Below are 18,756 nucleotides of genomic sequence, written 5' to 3'. Positions count from 1 at the left end.
TTGAAAATGATGTGGGTAAGATGATAAATTAAATTGGTGGTGCAGTAATTATCTAAGCAGAGGCATTATGAGAGTATCCATTTCTCTTTAAAGTTTAAACTTTAAATATCCCCTCCAGACATGTTTTTAGATATATAAAAATACTCAGCTTGGAATAATAATTTGCATCTGACATGATTTTTCCACAAGTAAAGTTCAGTTACCTTGTTAACATCCTTAAAATTTGACAAATCTCATGAAAAAATCCAAAATCCATAAATATGCAAATATTATAAGTTTAACTGCTGGACAGTAGTGAACTTCAGTGTAAAGTCCATTTTCAGTGTACATGCACTGGAGACTTCAAGTTTCCATGTCACAGCCAACATACGTAAGTTGCGTACCGGACCACGATTGGCTCAGAACTGGTTGTGATGTCACAATATCATACTTGTATGTACAGTATACGCCTTTAAACTCAGATTTCAGGTTAGTGCGGACAAACTTTCCACTTTCAGCAGACAATTGTGAAAAACAGACTTCTAGTGTCAGACACATCTATCAGTCTGCACAGTGAAGGCTAAACATCCAACTGAACAATAAGTGAAATACATTTTTTGAGTGGAGGGGGACTTCAAGGAGACATACAGACTCTCAGAGACGGGAGAAATTATTCCCAGCAATCACAGCGATATAAATCACGGCTGGATTAAACAACTCGGGGGGCCCATTTTGCCCAGCCAGTATTTCTACACTGGAATAGATTTGTTGTGTGTTGGCTGTTTTATGATAATATGATTAAACACAGTTTTATTAAGCCAGTATAATATCAGCTGACATATTAAATGTATTGAAACTACATTTTGACAAATGCAGGAGCCATTTCTATTTCCATTTCTATTGCAGAGTTCAAAGGTTTAATTAAGAAACATTTCAGTTTTTTAATTGTGCTTTAGTGGGGAATATTAGAAAACTATTTTGTAATTAATCAAATTACCACAAAGTCAGGAAGTAACTGCTATACACACAACTTGCAAATCTAGTTTTAAAGCTGTAATTATTTTTGATTTGTTTTGTACTTACATGGAACAAATACTTGAATAAATGTGTGCTTCATCAAATTACCACAAACTAATGACTAATTCATAAATAATGCACAGTGAGTGGTAGAAATGGGAGTGTTATGGGGAACCATAACTCTGTTTCGCTCCGGGGCCCCTTAGACAGTTAATCTGATCCTGCTGGATATTATTAATCTGTTCCTTGTGAGCTATCATATGTTGAGTCATCTCTAAAAGCTGACCCATCTAACTTCATTCTCATGACAAGGCTAAGATTAAGTTAAAAATCTTGAAAACATAAAGGTTTATTTGCATATTTTGAGTTCTCAATGTTTCAGATGTGCGGAGGGGCGAGCTGTTTACTCAGCTGGTTCAAGAGGAGGAAGGTCAGCAATAAGGAGAAATTAAAAGAGGCTTAATTCTGGAGGGGAAATGGATCCAGGTGGCTAACTTAGCATGCGCATCAATTAGACATTTCGACTGAAAAACACAGCCCATTTAAGTTAACCATTAATATTTTTTGCTGTGCTGTTCCTGCTTAATTTCAGCTTGCACCTGCTTTGCCTCTGCAGAGTTGTTGCAATTATACTCCTAATATCATTCTCTGTATACTAAAAAGCAAATTTAGTGACGCTATGTTTGCACATTTTGTTTCCAATCTATACTCCTTTATTCCTCGACTCACCGTTACAAGTTCTAACTGGAGACGCAGATCAAATAAATGCGTACTTTGAAACTAAATTGTCAAAGCTCATAGGCAGGAGAACACATTTAGTGTGAGGTAAAATCCTATGAATCATAATCGTCTCATGCATCATTTGATCCAGAGGTCATGCGGGGAAAATCTGAGCAGAGCAAAGTGAATGACAAGTGCTCTGCTCTCCCTTAACAACAGTCAAAGTGCCTTTGAACAAGACAGTTAGACCTAATCTGCCTCTGTGGAGGTGTTGAGTAGACGGACACGCTTCGAAACATTTGTGTTGCACAACAGAATATGATGAATATTAATGCTGTTAAAGGAGTTGTCTATGACCCAGCAGTCATGAATAATGCATATAGACTCACAGATCTCATATAAAGTGCTTATGATGCCATAATTGCAGTCGGCTATATGACATACACTATAGCTTTCAGTTAAAATGGAAAACCACAGATTTTGTGCTTGAGGCGTGAATGCTGTTATACAGAATCTTTGCAGTTTATAGTCTTGGTAGTCATACTGCCCCCATGTGACAACTACTGTCCAAAAATAATCCTAAAGGAATAAATGAGTTAGTTTGTACTTGTAATTGTGTATTGTTTGGTCTTTCTACTGTGACAAGAGGGACATTTAAGTCAATTTCTATGGATTTTAAGTGTTGAATCCATGCAAATTGGTGTAGATAAAGGGCAGGAAAGATGTTAACTACACTATTTAGTTAAAAAAAAAAGATAATATGTGTGTGTTTGATGCAGCATCATAACATTTTTTCCAACATTCTTTCAATGAACAAAGAATTATTCATTCCTATTGCAGGTGCTTTCATCCCTTCAGTTAAACTTTCACTGTCTAAGATGATGATCTGACGCTCCATGACACTGAACACGCCATCAATTGTTGGAGCAAATCTAATCATGTTTAAGCCAATGAATCATACAGTCTGTAAAAAGTACAGGTATTTATGGAATTACCTCAATGTACTGTCATGTAATGCACTTTTGAGCAGCGGAGGGAAACTACAACCGTTTTAATGGCTTGTAATTTCTGAAAGTACTCATCCGTAAATATTTTACTGCCATAACTGTGGTTATAGAAACTATATCTGTCAGTCTTTTGGCACCTAGCCTACAACATTAAATGTAAAAAATCTGCCGTTTAAACTGTTTTTCATTCACTATTATAAATGTCAAGATGGAATATTGACATTTCAGTTATTTTTCTTTTAAATAGCCTTCATGAATGTGTCATAATTGATATATACATGTTGTATAAAGTGGATAGCCACATATTTAGCTACTCCCTTGTCCAATTTTTTATTCTTTTATATGAGTCCCTGTTCATAGGCTAAAGGGTGAAAGAAGGACAGTTATACAGTTACGACAAAAATATGCCCCCATTATAATTTTAAAAAGCTTTACCACTACTAGACTACATACAGGTGCTGACTGGGGCTCAGAAGATTGCCAAAGACTCCTCTCACCCCAGTAACGGCCTGTTTACACTGCTGAAGTCTGGCAGATGCTTCAGCAGCCTTAAAGCTCGGACAGAGAGGCTGAGGAGGAGTTTTTATCCTCAGGCTGTCAAAACTATAAGGAAATGCAGCCTTTTGCACATTTACCTGCTCACCTGCTGCTAACTGTACTATACATTAAGTGTTTATTTATTTTAATGCATTTTTGTACATCTAATATGTCTTTAAATCTTCCCTTCTTATATTTCTTTAAAGTCCCCTAAGTCCCCCCTTCCTTCTAATTCTTCTTTTTTCCTCCTCTATAATATTTCACAATCTAGCTACCAGCAAAACCACACATCACTGTACAACCCTGTATGTGACCATAATGGACTGTATGTGATAAATAAAACTTTTGAACCTTTGAGCCTAGACAACTGGGACATAGGATTCTAGGGCACATTGTTCCCTCCTAGTGTCCTTCGAAGTTCCCTACACGATTCCAGATACCTCCCAATGGCTTTCGAGCGCAAACAAGAACTCTGTGCATTGCTGCCAAAAAGCCGCAGTCGAGTCGGACAGTTTCCAGCAGCCTTCAGAGAATATACAGGAAGTCACAGAAATAGTTACATCCTGTTAGAGCTGATCCCGATTTAATAAAATGTTATCAGATAATCAGATATCACTGTATGACGGGCTATAACCTATTAAAATGACCTTGTGATCATCAAAGCAGCATTTATTATGAATCTCCAATATTGTTAAATTATTTTACATAGACATTCAACTGATAGCAGGTGGACCATGACCTGCTGGTCAACACGCCGACCATAAACCAACACTGCAGCTGTTAAAAAGCCCCCAAGACAAAACCTGGAACCACTACCTCAGCCAAGACAACCAACAAGGCCACAAATCACTAATAAGGTTTTGTCTTGGTTCTTAAGACTCAAACTAATTCACATTCGTTCACCAAATAAAATGAAATTATTGTTTTTTTCTATGTAATTTATCTTGACTTGAGTTTTTGAAACAAACAGTTGTGCAGGAGAGGCAGGAAATTTAAAGTTTCTATCTCCTGGCTCCTAACTTCCTGCCTCTCCTGCACAACTGTTTATTTACTTTAAATGAATGAATAGCTGAGTATATGCAGGTAAAAGTTTATTTGTTACCTATATGTGAATGTCTCTGTGTACATATCGATTTTTAAAATATTGTAGGCTATAAAAAATAGTGTTTTGTAATGCGCAAACAAATAAATAAATAAAGTAAAACACTACTCAAAATGCGAGAGGAGAGGAAAAGCAGAAATAGACATATCCTTTAGCCTGTATGTGAAATATTTAGGCTGTTCGAGCTTCACATCTGTACAGAGAAGAAGAATCTTCATGTCACACTTGTTATAAACACAGAGCATTGTCAGGTTTTGAAACAATGTAATCAGATAATATACCACATCAAATGATAACCTCTATTTAAATCTCTCTCACATTACCAGACGCTTTTTGTTATTTCAGTTCATAATGCTTTTTGAGCCTGTGTTCCCAAGAAAAACAATGGTATAGGTCATAAATTCCGTCTCCAAAAACGACCTATAGTTACGTTTGGGTGACAGACGCCATCTAGAGGCCGGAGTAATTATGGCGGCAAAAAGTGGACTTAGCTGCAGGAGACTGCTGTTCGTCTCCTGTTTCCAACCGCAAGTCGTGACATTTTTAAAAAAAACAAACAGTTAAGTGCTGTTTACTGTTGCCATGACAACTTTAAGGACGTAGTAAACACATCTCAAGTGAACATTTTAATGCAAACCATGATCTTTCCCTCATCCTAAGTGGTTTTTGTGCCTAAACCTTACCCGACCTTAACAACAGCGTTGTCACACCATAAATCATCTTTATTTTGTAACAGTGATTTGTAACAGTTTTGGACCATAACGGTAGCCTATAAGCTGAAAACGCTCCATTGGATCGTTCAGGTAAAAACGACCTATGTGGTCGTTTAATTTAGAGGACTTGTAATAAGAGTTAAAATCATATTGTTGCTATCTGTAACATTTGGTTACTGAATATTTTCTGCCTCTTTGGCTGATGAAAGTTGTCATCAACCACACATCTGAATTCTTAGCACAGAATCAGACTACTGAAATCCAAATATTTACAATTAAACAATTAAATGAAGATAAAACGTCATGTTGTTGGACCCAACACCTGAGCCAATCAGCTGTTTGATCAGGTGACAGCCAGGCTTTTCCCATCATGCCCTGATGCTTGCAGTTTGGTGGAAGTGGAGAGAGAGTGAGAGAGAGAGAGAGAGAGAGAGAGAGAGAGAGAGAGAGAGAGAGAGAGAGAGAGAGAGAGCAAGTGCGGCCGCCTTGATGATCTCGTGATGATATCGTTGCTCACGTGTGCATGACGTCAGAGCAAGTCGCGATCAACAACCATACCATGGGATCAAGTCGGACGCAAATCTAACCGGCATGATCGCCGGTGATCGATTGTGCGCAGGCCTGGCTCATCTGGAAAGAGCCTACGGTTTGATGCCTGGATAGTGGACTCATCAGCATCCGGCAACAAACTAAAGCAGAGGACCAGGACTACTACTTCTTCTTCTTCTTCTTCTTCTCCTTCTTCTTCTTCTTCTTCTTCTCATCATCGCCTGTTAGAGCTCAGCGTGTGATTTGCTCTTCCTACCCGGTGGGTGCTGTCGTGAGTATGCTGCCCGGCTGTAGAAGAAGCCACAGAGCTGCTGTTTAGCCAGCTGTTTTGGTCAGCGAGGTTTAGCTGGCTAGCAGCGTCAGCCAGCTAACATGGACGTAGCTTAGCTTGGTGAGAGCAAACACCAGCTCTGGGTTGTTTTGGTAGTAAAAAAATGAAGCTAATATCCAGAGTTTGGAGCACTTATAGCTCATCTGATAGCAAGGTGTTTCAGTTTATCGTATGAAGCTTTGTTATTAAAGGTTCATGGCTAAGCTTGGCAGAATGGGTCAGCTGTGATTTAACATAAGGCCGAAGCTATAATGATAACGTCATCTTTGGCTGTTAATGGGCACAATAACAGCTCCAGCCTGAAAGTATATTAAAACTGTCACCCTTTTAAAGTTGATATATTTGTCTGTGGGAGGTTAGTTTTAGCCCCCTTCCACTCAAATATGTGTTTTTCTTCTTGTTCTTACAGTTGGATGTTTGAGCTTCACTGTGCAGACTGATGTATGTGCAGAGTTTCACATTCATCTGCTCAAAGTGGAAAGTTTCTCTGTGCTCATTGATTGTAAAGGGTGTGGGCCTCTGAGCGTGATTTGTGACATCACAACTAGTCTGGAGCTAATCGTGGTCCAAATTACACATGTGTGAAACTTTACAGTGAAGTAGGAGACGTCTTGTGTCCATCAGTTCAACTTTTAAAATGAATGAAATATATTTACATATTCATAGATGCTGGATATTTTAAAGGAGGGAGAAAAAGTAGATGCCATTTTAATGATTTTAATGATTGAATTGAACTGGAAAAAGCATATTAGACACAAATTAGTATTCAAAGTAGAGTGTTTTATAGCCTATACATCTTAAACATGTCTGAAGGGGATCTTTAACTAATAAAAGAATAAAAGTTTAACATTTTACATTACATGTAGGGTTGTGCTAGCCTGGCAACTGCCAGAGGAAATAAAACATGAGCTCTCAGATTCGTCTGGTTCCCAGGTTTTAGGGCCAGGCAATATATCGATATTGTGATACGAGACTAGATATCGTCTTAGTTTTTAGATATCATAATGTCATGATAGACATAAATGTTACCTTTTCCTGGTTTTAAAGGCTGCATTACACTGAAGTGATGTCATTTCCTGAACTTACCAGACTGTTCTAGCCGTACTATTATTTGCCTTTACCTACTGAGTCATTATGTCCACATTACTGATGATTATTTATCAAAAGTCTCATTGTGTAAATATCTTGTGAAAGCACCAGCAGTCATCCCTACAATATCTTTGCAATATTGATATCGAAGTATTTGGTCAAAAATATTGCGATATTTGATTTTGTCCATATCGCCCAGCTCTAATTACATGTAGAACAGTACAAGTTTGATAAAACATGTTTTGGAAAAAAAAGCATCTTATGGAAAAGCAGTTGCATTCCACTTTCCACTCGGAAATGTCAAATCTATTATCATGCAAAACATTTCTGGGCTCTGTTCTCCTACTGTGTTTGGCTGTATTGTTCCAGAAAATGTAGCAGCTGACTGAAAATAGAGCTTGGTCCAATGAAGAGATGTTGCTCAACTCATTTATTTGAATACCTGCCTGTGGGAGTGTGTATTTGCAGGGAAGTGAAGTCCAATTTCAGTGTCAATCAGCACCGTCTGCAACCCAAAACTAACTGTATCCCATATGCTGCTTTCTTATAGTCTATCCCAGCAGCATAAAGATGTCTCTCTTTTGTCAAACACCTCCTCTAAATCACCCCGCTCTACAGAAATCAGATTTTTTTTCCCCCCATTCAACATTTCTCTCTGGAGCCTTTTTATTGATTTTTCGTCAGCAGTTCATTGACCATCAGGTGAAAATTTCTCGCTTCCGTCCTCGGCACCATCAAACAAATTCCCACCCCGCTAAAGCTTAACAGTAATAAATAAACACGTTAGCTTCAGATTTTAGCCTTTTTAATGGAAAAACACTTTTTAAAACCTGAAGGTGCCCCAAAAGGTTACTTGTAGCTTCCCTTAACATGTCTTCCTGTATACAGTATGGACAGGCTACTGAGCTCTGTGTCATTAGTTTGTTGTGGAAGTGTTTCTCTCACGAGCATTAGCGCACTAATCCTCTTCTTATAGCTTCATATGAACGTGACCAGCAGCTCTCGAGCCACATAACTGTTTGGAAAATGCAAAGCAAAGAGCACTGGGTCAGTGGGTTGAACTGGGAGAAAACATCTAGCTTCGACAACACAGCGTTAGCGCTAAAACTATAACACTGTTGGTAACTGTCTTCATGCTAAGTGGAGCTTCAGAGTTGTTTTTTTTTTAAAATAGTTTGTGAATTAGACTATCAGCAGCTTTTTAGTTAACTTACATTTAAGTAAATCTCTCTCCTGGCTGGAATTACAGTATATTTGCCAGATAGCATTATCTTATTAAACAGGATTTTAAAATTAAATTGAGTCATTTGTCTGGAGACATGTGGCTCAGTATGAGAGTGAAGATAAAGATGCTAACGTGACAACATCCAGCACATGTCTGGACACATCTGATCATTACAAGTGACCCCATATGCTTGTTCCTTCAGATCAATGATTCTTTAGGCTTTATTCAAAGACAGCAATTGGACTAATCAATAAACTGTAGGCTCAGCAATTATGTTTTGTTCAGAAATTGTTTGTCATGTCAGCTCTGCAAACATTTTGCTTCCTTGTTTAACATGAGCCCAAGATAAAAAATCAAATGTGCTGAATGCCACTTTCTGTTGAGTCACAGTCTTGTGGGAGAAATATGGAGCCTGCTGGGAAATTTTGCTCAGTGTTGTTTTTTTTTTTTTTTTTTTGTAATTTTTTAAAATGCTTTTCTCTTATCACAGTTTCTTGGAGGCCGGCCGATGACATCATCGCATTGCTGTCAAATACCAGGGAGCTAATACAGAGAGTTAATCTCCGAGAATTTACAGTAAGTGTCTAGTACATGGTTCGATATCCATCAAACTCACGCTCTAATTTAATATGTATCACACAGACACACACACACACACACACACACACACACACACACACACACACACACGCACATCATACCCCTATGACCAGCAAGGATTCCTCACAGTTAATGTTCCATAATGAGTGTATATGTTGGCAAAAAACACTTTTTCAAATATTTGTTAGTCTACGCACAGTCTAGGTTCGGCCACATGCTAAAATTGAAGAAAGCATTTAATCTGTAATTTACTGCTGGTTTTCAGAAATTTCTAGTGACAAAACATCACATGTATTTGTAGCACCAAGCCTGAAACTGTGCTTTCCTCTATGATACCTCTGAATCCTCCTGTTGCTGTATGTATGAATCAGAAAAAGCCACTAGGGGGCAGTCTTATGTTTGCCATCCCCCAACATCAGCCCAGTATCCCAGGCTGTGCAGAGGCTTTCCTGTGGGGCGTCCTGTTGTGATTTTGTGTTTGATGTTGAGGAAAAAAAATCAGCAGGTAAACAAAAGTGGGAAGTTCATTGCTGACTCTTAATTTCACTCATGAACACAAGTCAAGGCAAACAAGCATGTGAATATCTTTGATGCATTTTATTTAATCCCCAAATGATGAAACTTTTCTCTCAGAGATAGTCGCATGTGAGCTAAAGAAGCTCCATTGTTACCACATGAGATGCGTAGCAGCCCATTGTGTGTTGAATTAATTTACACAGACATACATACAGTAGTGTGACTGAAATTTCCCATTGATTGCAGGTGTTACAGGTTTGGACACATCTTCCCATTCACTTGAATGAGAAAGTGTGTCCAAACTTTTGACTGTTACTGTACATTGATGGTTTGTTTAACATGCTGCTATTGCTGCCATTTTTATAATATTGTTTTGATTTGTGACTATTTTATACAGATAATTGGAACTCGAGCTACAGTAGTCCACTTCTGTTCACTTTCTGCACTTTAAAGAGAAACTTCAATCTAGAAGAAAGTCAAGTTTTGTACAAATAAGCGTCTAAAATCTGCTGCTTTGATTGAGCCCCAGTGGAAAAAATCCATTCACTTTTAATTCATTTCTCTCAACTCTTCACTTTCCTAACCCTCACCATCTCTGCCTCTCTGTTATATCAATACCCCCCCCCCCCCCATTCCCCCCACCTCCCTTTCCGAATTTCTCTGAATCCCTCCATCCTGACTTCCCGGCCCTTATGAACAACTGGCCAGGACAGCTGGACTTAACAGCTGCTTGCCATCTCATTTTTGGCGTATCTTCATCTGGGCAAGTTTTTTTCCATAGCGTTGTCCTTTTTGTAAGCCTCTCTGTTTCTAAATCAGTCTTTAATGCTATCTTTGTGCCACCATTCAGCAAACTCTACACCGAGTCGTTTTTTGGTTTTTATCTTTTACTGATACCCCCATTTGCTCTTGTAGCCTTAACGTGTTGGCAAAAATCTGCTACTGTCTACTTAAAGCATCCCCTTTGGATAAAGCGGACATTCATAGAGATGACTTACTTGAGATCTTTGGGTTTCGCCTGGAACGAATAACAAAACTGTTATTTTCCGCATAAACATCTGTGTCATCTGTAGCTTCTTTGTTTTCTTTTGCTCTATTTACCGCCATTACCTTCTGCTGACGACACCAGTATTAAATGAATCCCATGTGCCATCTGCACTATAACAGCCTGGTCCGAATGTGCATCTGCTTGATGATATGCTGTAATCTTTCCCGATTGTGACCGCTGGCATGAAGCTGAGGGGAAATATTCCCTGAGCAGTGACAGTAAAGGAAAATGAGGTGATGGACAAAAGGTACTAAGAGTCTGAGAAGTTGTTTTTTTTATTAGTCGGAGTTGGAAAAATTGTATACTGTCTGAAAAGTTTGACCTATTTCCACCTAAATGAATAAATGAAAAGGTTGTTAGTCTATTTAAATGCGCCATTACTGGTGTATATATTCATATAGTGGAAAGGAAGATAGAGACAGGGGAGACAGGAGGTAAAATAATTGTATTTGGTTCTATTTAAAGTAAAATAATAGAAAAGACAGATGATTGGCAGAGTTTAAACCTTCTGTAACTTGCACTGCAAAAGGCCTGAAACTGGAATTATAGTTGAAGGATTGAGCCATCAAATGACCTGAGTGACCTTTTGTCCTGTTGCTGATCTCTGCAGTTGTTGGTATAGTAATTTATCTATCCTACTACGAGCCGTGTCTTTCCCTTTTCCTCCTCGGGGTGGCACAGGGGTTAATCGGACCGGGAGCTGGGTGCCACTGGAGGCATGGCTGCACACTTGCTGCCTATAATTCAAACTGTTGCACTGGATTCTTTGATGTGGAGCTGACGGATGGAGACGCTGGTGGATCTCGTGGACCCCGTGGCACCAGTGCGCTTAATCTCCGTCCTTCTTTGTAGAGACTTCAAACTGCTACACTGTATGAATTTGTGTCTTCTGGTGCTGACAGGGTGGCTGGCCAGAGCTACTGAACATTTTTTTAGTAGGAGATGTGCTCACCCAGCTCTGAAGCCTTTTCACTATCAGGCCTGTCAGGGGGGACATGGATTTAGATTAGTCTGAGATAAATATTATGCTTTCAGCGGGGATGAAATCTAACCCGCGACTCAGATTTCAAAGTTGTAGTCTTGTCCTGGGAGACCAGTCTAACTCCTAGTCTGTTAGAGGATCCAGTGTCTGAGTCAGTATTTTAAGCAACAGAAACATATTGAGACTATCACACTATGTTATGTTTTGAATTTCTTAAGATTGCGTACAGGCTTGGGATGCACGATAAATCTAAATTTATACTGTATCTGTGTAGAATTTAGTGGCATCTAGTGGAATGGACTTCGCAGAATATTCATAAGTATGTTTTAATTAGTGTATAATCCCATGAAAATAAGAATTGTTGTGTTTTTGTCACCTTAGAATGAGCCCTTTATATCTACGTAGGGAGAGGTTCCTCTTCCATGGAGCCCACCATGTTGTACTGCCATGTTTCTAAAGTAGCCCAGAATGGACAAACCAAACACTGGCTCTACATGCCACCATAGGTTCTCTTACACACTTGGTAGGGGAGATTCAGGGGAGGGGTATCCAGTCGGTTGCAAACTGCACCCTCACCGCTAGATGCCACTAAATTCTACACACTGGTCCTTTAAACAGTCATTAATCAAAGGCTAGAGAGGTCATACTAGCCGACAAGAGGATTTGATCAATTTATTATAGTAACTGACAGAAATGCAACCAGCCCGTTGCAACATCCCAGATAGCATGCATGTAGTTTATTTAACAATCTCACCATAAAAATCCATTTAGTAGCTGTTCTGGAGCTTTCAGTTGCATCTGGAACACTTTCATTCTCAACCCCATGTAGGATTAAATGAAGAATGCACTGTGACTTACTGTAGTACCAAGAAACTTCATCCTAAATTCACACTGTAATTTAAGATGTTCAGGAAACTCACAAATTCAGTTGACTTTAGATAAAAATGTGACCTCTCATTGATTGAAGTTATCATAACACATTTAGTGTAATGACCACTGCACTGACATTAAGTTTAATTAGAATAAAGATATAATAACTCAGTTTTTTTTATGGTATTGCAATTCAGTTCAGCTTGTCCTGTTTTGAATTCAATCTCCCGGGATAATGAAGTGAAGAATAAACAGCCACATGTTTATATGGAGAAGCCAAAAAACATGACAGCAAAAAAAGAATGTTACATTGGTCTTTAAACACAGAAAGTGGAGAGGAAATGCTGACTAAATGACTAATAGAAAAAGTATGGCGAAATAGAGTCTCACTTTGTCTGTGAATTAAGAATAGATTAAATATCTGAGTCACAGGATGACTTCCCAAAATTGTTTTGACTCCTGACAACTTCTTCCATCACATACTCACTCACGCATGCATGCTGTGTAATTTAGAGGTTGTTCAGCACGTAGGCTTCAGCTGCCATACCGTCCATTTTGATCTCTTCTTGTAGAATAATAAATCCTCTGATCAGATGAACTGTTCTTCCTGTTTTTTTCCAGTCCTCATTTATCCCTTTAAATAACCAGACATGATATTTTTATGCCACCTTTGTACAGAGGCAAATGCTTCAATGCTCCAGCCTGATCCTTGTAATTGTTTCTTGATTACACCCTTCCTTTGATTGTAACTGGACTTAAGCTTTGGGTGTGTCTCTGGCATGTGGATGAGCCCGCCAAGCCAACTTTAAGCCTGAGCAGACACAGGCATGGATCCTATCATGGCATCTCGCAGACCATCCATCACATCAGCTCCTATCACAGTGTCTTTATGGACCTCATAATTGAAAGCAGGCTACTCGATAGGCCCTTTTCCTTTTGGTTCCTTGACTTTAGATGAGAGAAATCGATAGCGCCTGGTGCTCCTCAAAAAAAGCATATGTGAAATATTATAGGCTCTGGCCACTGCACTCTGCTTTCAGCGATTTGACCTGGAGAGGGCCCTGTGTGGGAAGAAGTGCTCGTTGAAAGAACCCCTGTCTCTGTCTTTTGCATCACCCGGGCCCAGAGCTTTGCCATATCGCTGCTTGCACCACAGCTGTCACTGTTTGTATATTTGATATACTGACGGATGCCGAAAAGGAACAGGTGTTGCGTATTAGTGCCACTATTTTATCCTCACCCCTGCAGAAGGAAAAAAAAAAAGCGGACTGCGGTCAATAGAGTTGTCAGAGTGTATCATTGTAATATATGGCAATCTGACTTTTAAATTGAGCTTTGCTACAAAGCATTACCTTTGCAGTTTTCCTGAGGAAAAGGAAGAGGCACAGAGAGGGAAAAATGAATTAATGTGCTTCAGATGGACTGACTCCAAAGACAGATCAGAAACAAGGGAATGTCTTTGAACATCGACCTTTTCCGTCCTACCGTCTCTTCTCAGTAAGTGCTATTAGTCTGTATTGAGTTTGTAGGGATATTAACTGCAGATGGAAATTTTTGCATATTGGGTTTTGACGTTTATGTCCATCTTTTTTTTTTGTAATAGATGGATTCCACAACCTTATCTGATTATTTATTTGAATAACCCCCAAACTTGTACTGTTTTTTCTACACTGCAATGCTTAGCCTATTTGTTTTCACAGCAATAAAGTTCAATAGTTATTTGAACTAAATGTAAATCTTAATACCAGATTTGAAGCTGCTCAGACCGCAGCCCGACAGTGTGAACGACCTGACTTTGGGGTGTTTGAGTCCACTTGTGCTTACCTAACCTACTCCCAGTAGCTTAACCAAATAGATATTTTGTCATGAGCCATTACTTGCATATCAGCCTGGACTTGCTGGTTAATATTTCATGCCTTGATTCTTCGAGTGAACACATTTTTAAGCCCTTGCCTCTGCCTGGAGAACACTGTTTGTCTCCCTTCACTTCATCAGTCTTGTATGTGTGTGTGTGTGAGAGAGAGAGTGAGAGTTTTACCGAGTGGGTTGCTTCACTGCATCTTTCCTTGGTTGTTTAGCTCTTCAGACAAATCCCCAAAGACAGGGCCCTCGTTCCCCCCACAGAGAGCAGCCTCATTAGGATTTGTTGCACAAACTGGGGAATGTTGACTGGCTGAGGGAGCAACAAGGCCTTCCCTCCCAGGGACACATGTTCCTTGCCGCGGCCTGACCCTGGAGCTCTGGGCCTTGTCGAATCATATTTGGCTCATACGCCTCCCAGTTCAGGGGCTCAGTTACCCCTGGACCAACCTAATGCTCCCTCACTGAGGCCTGTAAACGGAGCTTAAGGTTTTAATAAATGGAAAGCTTGTTGAGGCAACATAGAGGGCTGATGTTGCCATCACGAGGTACAGAGTGTAGTGAATATCGCACCCTGACTGCTACCCTTGGGGTGCTCATTTAGTAAACCAAGGTGTAGGGAGCAAACTGCAGTCAAGCACTCTATGAGTAGTGTGTAGCGAGTGCACTGTGCATCCAGAATGCACATTGAACCAAGGATCAGAAAGAACTATACTGTTTTATCATATATCATTGGTAGGAATGTTAGAAGGAGCTAAGAATCTTGTCTCATCTTTAAAAGTATTGCTCTATCCATACAGTACTCCAAATATGTTGCCAAAGGCATCATTTTTCTTCTTTAGATTTAAAGAAACCAAAGAATCCTGCACATTGTTATTGACTTACACTTAAAGGTGCAGAGTGTAGAATTTAGTGGCATCTAGTGGAACGGACTTGGCAGAAATGGAATATTCATAAGAATGTTTTAATGAGATGTTTCATGCCATGCCATGTTTCTACAGTAGCCTAGAATGGACAAACCAAACACTGGCTTTAGACAGGGCCTTTAGCATTTTTCACGAGTTTCGCAGCCACCCTAGGTTCTCCTACATGCTTGGAGGGGGAAGGGTAGTTGTATTCATTTGATTGCAATCTGCAACCTCGCAGCTAGATGCCACTATGGTGGTCGTTTAATTTATTAACATTTGATCCTCAGGTAACTTTCATCTGTTAAAATTCAACGTAACTTTACATGATGAGGGTCTAAGGACCGAAACTTTGGCTGGTCACTAGAGCTGCAACGATTAGTCAATTAATTGATTAGCTGATGGACAGAAAATAAGTTGGCAACTATTTTGTTTATTGAGTAATCATATCAGTCATCTTTGAAGTAAAAATGCCAAAAGTTCTCTGGATACAGCATCTCAAATGTCATGATTTGCTGTCTTTGCTTGTCATATATCACAGTAAATTTCATTTCTTAACACCTTCGACTCTTAGTCAGACAAAACAAGCAAATTGAAGACGTTACTCTGAGAAATTGTGAATTTCATTTTTTCACTATTTTTCAATATTTCATGGATTAAACGATAAATTCAGTGAAGTCACTCATTGCAGCCCTACTGGTCACTGCATTTTTCTGTTCTTATTAATGATGCAGAAGTTTATTTGGAATCACAATGATTCATTCAATAACCACATTTGCAGTAGTATTTAACACTGTAGTACAATTAAAATCAAATTAAAAAGTTGCTTTATGTTTTGTGTAAAGTATCATTAATGTTAAAGTCAAAACTGCTAAACTGTGAGTGAAAGAATAGTCTGTTAAAACCTAAACATGGCTACATGAACTGATGAAATGAAACAAGGTATCATCTATAAGTATAAACGCTGTAAACCAGTAATGATTCTATTCTGTTCTACAGACACGTACGTTTAAAGGACGTCACTGTGTCCAAACTTGTAAGTCATGTCATGTCACGTACCATTGTAAGGCAGAGGTAAAGCTATTCAATTACTCAGATAAGCCACCTCAATCTACTTTACAAGGGGCGTTCTGTTTATCGCTCCCTCTGTCAACTCCTGCCATCTCATCTTCAAGTAATATCATTGCCATTCATGTTTGGCATTGGCAGTCAGGGGTGGATAGTTAATGGATTGGCAGACTTTGGCTCTTCCGGGCAATAGAGATGGAAATGTCACCTTCACCTTGAATAGAGAGAAAAAAAAAACCCCAACGCGTCACCATAAACAACAATATCATGGACAAATTCCAGTTGTGAGTGTGTCATGCATAATTAGCAGACAAAGGAACAGAGATCTTGATTGTCTGCTTTTCATCACTGTTGAATCATCCCCACCTCTGCCAGCACTGTTTTTCCATCTCTTCACCCTTTTCTATGTCTCTCTTGTGGTCTTGTTGACCGCCACCTTCCTGTTTCTCACACTACAAAGATGATATAATAAAGATGCTTGCTTTCTGTTAGCCCATTAGTGTTGAATGGTTGAAAGGGCTCACCCCCATAGGAACTGGTGCGAGCCAATGTTGAGTAATGCCGGACATATGGAATATGTAATTCGCCTCTGAGTCCCGCGACTCTCAACACTTAGCCTCTGATTTCCAGCACACGTTGTCTCACTCACTTTAGGGCTTGTGTCCATAAAGGGTTTTTTTTTCTGAGTGCCGGCATCTTTTTTCACTTGGTTTTTTTATAGCACTTCTAGTTGAAAATCTCTAAACTTTTCAGAAAGGAGCTGGTGTCGTCATTGTTGCTCCTCAACCAATCATATATTAGATGGGGACGGACTCCTCACCCCGGTTACCAAGAAAATGGAAGAGATTCAAGCCCCCAGGAACAAAGCCAGGCTTTGAAGCCAATTTGACATAGTGGCCGAACTGTGTAATTACAAAGTCATGTGATGCTATTGAGCCCAAAAAGACTTTTCCCCATACTTACATTGTGAAAGAGACGTCTGTAAATCAGCAGATACATTTTTTTTGAGCATCACAACCCCTGCGAAACGACTTGTATCACTATCAGAATTTGATCAAAAGAAGAGCTGCAAAATTGAATCGTTTCATCCCCATTCAAGTTAGCTGGAGGGCTAAACCGGGCGTTAGCTGTCCCGACCGGCGGAAGTCTCTAGTGAGCATGCTCCATAGGCGCATTGGGCCCATAGAGCGTGCGCAGCATGTTTTCAGGAAGTGGCTTTTTTGAATGAATGCAGCACTGTGCAACTTTCATAGGAATGAACGGGGCCCCGCCAACCCTCTGTTAACATAGCGTTAAGTTAGCTACCCAGCTAACTTAACGCTAGTTAGTTAACCCTAACCCTAACCCTAACCCAATCTGCTTTCTTTTACATATTGTCACTTATCTAATTATAGGGGAATGTTGCCAATAAAAATATAAATACTGGAGGGACAAGAACAGGAAAGAAAGAAAGGCTGAGAAAGAGAAGAAGAGTGGATTTCATAGAAACAAAACCCACGTGCAGCGAACAAGTGCTTAATCCCAGCACTTTTCTGCCAGAGAAAAACACTATATGGACACACGCCTTTACTTAGCCCTGGTTTACTCTAAAAAAAGGATGAAGTGAGCTTTTATTCTTTTATTCTGTTGTCTCTTTTCATTTTATTGATGATGGAAGTAATTTCCTGTTGGATTTTATACAGTTTTACATCACATAGAACAAAGTAGAGCCAGTTCAAATGATATAAAGAGAGGCAGAAAAAGAGGAAACAGAGTAAGAAAAAGATGTGACAGAATTCACTACTGCTTCGTTGAACACTGGCATCAATCAAGTGATGACATGTTTTACTGGTTGCTTTGATACTTAAGTTGAAGTTGGCATGTACAGTTGGATTTATGTCCTGTCTGTCAGACTGTGATCATATTGATGAATCAATCCTGCCAGTGGACCCAAAAATAGGTACAGAGAAGATCCGTGTAATGCTCAGCAGTTCAATTTTCCATATAAAAAATGAAAAATAGAAAATGGGAAAATTGAATTCAGTTTTCTAAAACTTTATTTTTCATTCGTCAGATTGTTTTTCAGATTTTCTATTTGTGGAATGTTGGATAGAAAAGTGGAAAAAAGAAAAATAGAAAATCGGGAAGTTTTTATTTTTTATTAATTCTATTTGTGTCTTGGGCTGCCTGAGAAGGCGTCTGACTCAACTTACATCTGATTGGCTGGTGGGGGCTGCTTGTTTCGCCTGTCGTCACACCTGCGTTCAAGGATTACATCCAGTCATGGCTGCGCACAGATCTCATTGTTGTAGGTGAGTGTCGCATCTGGATGCCACCAAATCTTACACATGGGTCCTTTTAAGTTGTTGAGTAAGAACAGTTCAACTAACTGAGGCTTCTTTGCCAATTCTTTATTCTTGGTATGACCATGCGGGCCAGACCTTGCCTAAGCATCTGTTAATCTGCTTCTGCATGAGAAAGCACTATAGGAGATGGTTCATGCTTTAGAGGGCATGTTTAATGTCTGTCAAGGAACAAAATATAAGGCTTTCGTATCAATATATCTTGTGGGCAATAATGCCTTTTCCTGGGCTCCTTCATCCTCCAGTCTGAGGAAAAAGGAATCTGAATTCCGGTGTTGTATTCTTGCATTAACAGC

General features: G+C 39.4%; 1 protein-coding gene across 3 annotated transcripts in view; it reads left to right on the top strand.

Annotated features, from left to right (window-relative positions):
• Window positions 1-5,579: 5,579 nt before the first annotated feature.
• Window positions 5,580-18,756, top strand: part of disp1 (dispatched homolog 1 (Drosophila)) — a 92,409-nt gene continuing 79,232 nt past the window's right edge. Inside the window, exons 1-2 of one of the 3 annotated variants that reach the window (XM_067571627.1) lie at window positions 5,580-5,883; window positions 8,760-8,845. The gene's annotated coding sequence lies outside the window, so the exon portion shown is untranslated. Of the gene's footprint in view, window positions 5,896-5,924; window positions 6,016-8,759; window positions 8,846-18,756 lie in introns of those variants that run through there. The other 2 variants (XM_067571628.1, XM_067571629.1) reach the window with 2 other exon arrangements.

This window comes from Thunnus thynnus, chromosome 18 (genome assembly GCF_963924715.1).
Source record: "Thunnus thynnus chromosome 18, fThuThy2.1, whole genome shotgun sequence".
Lineage (NCBI taxonomy): Eukaryota > Metazoa > Chordata > Actinopteri > Scombriformes > Scombridae > Thunnus > Thunnus thynnus.
Note: the sequence above shows the minus strand (reverse complement) of the source record. Positions and strands in the feature narration are given on the sequence as shown.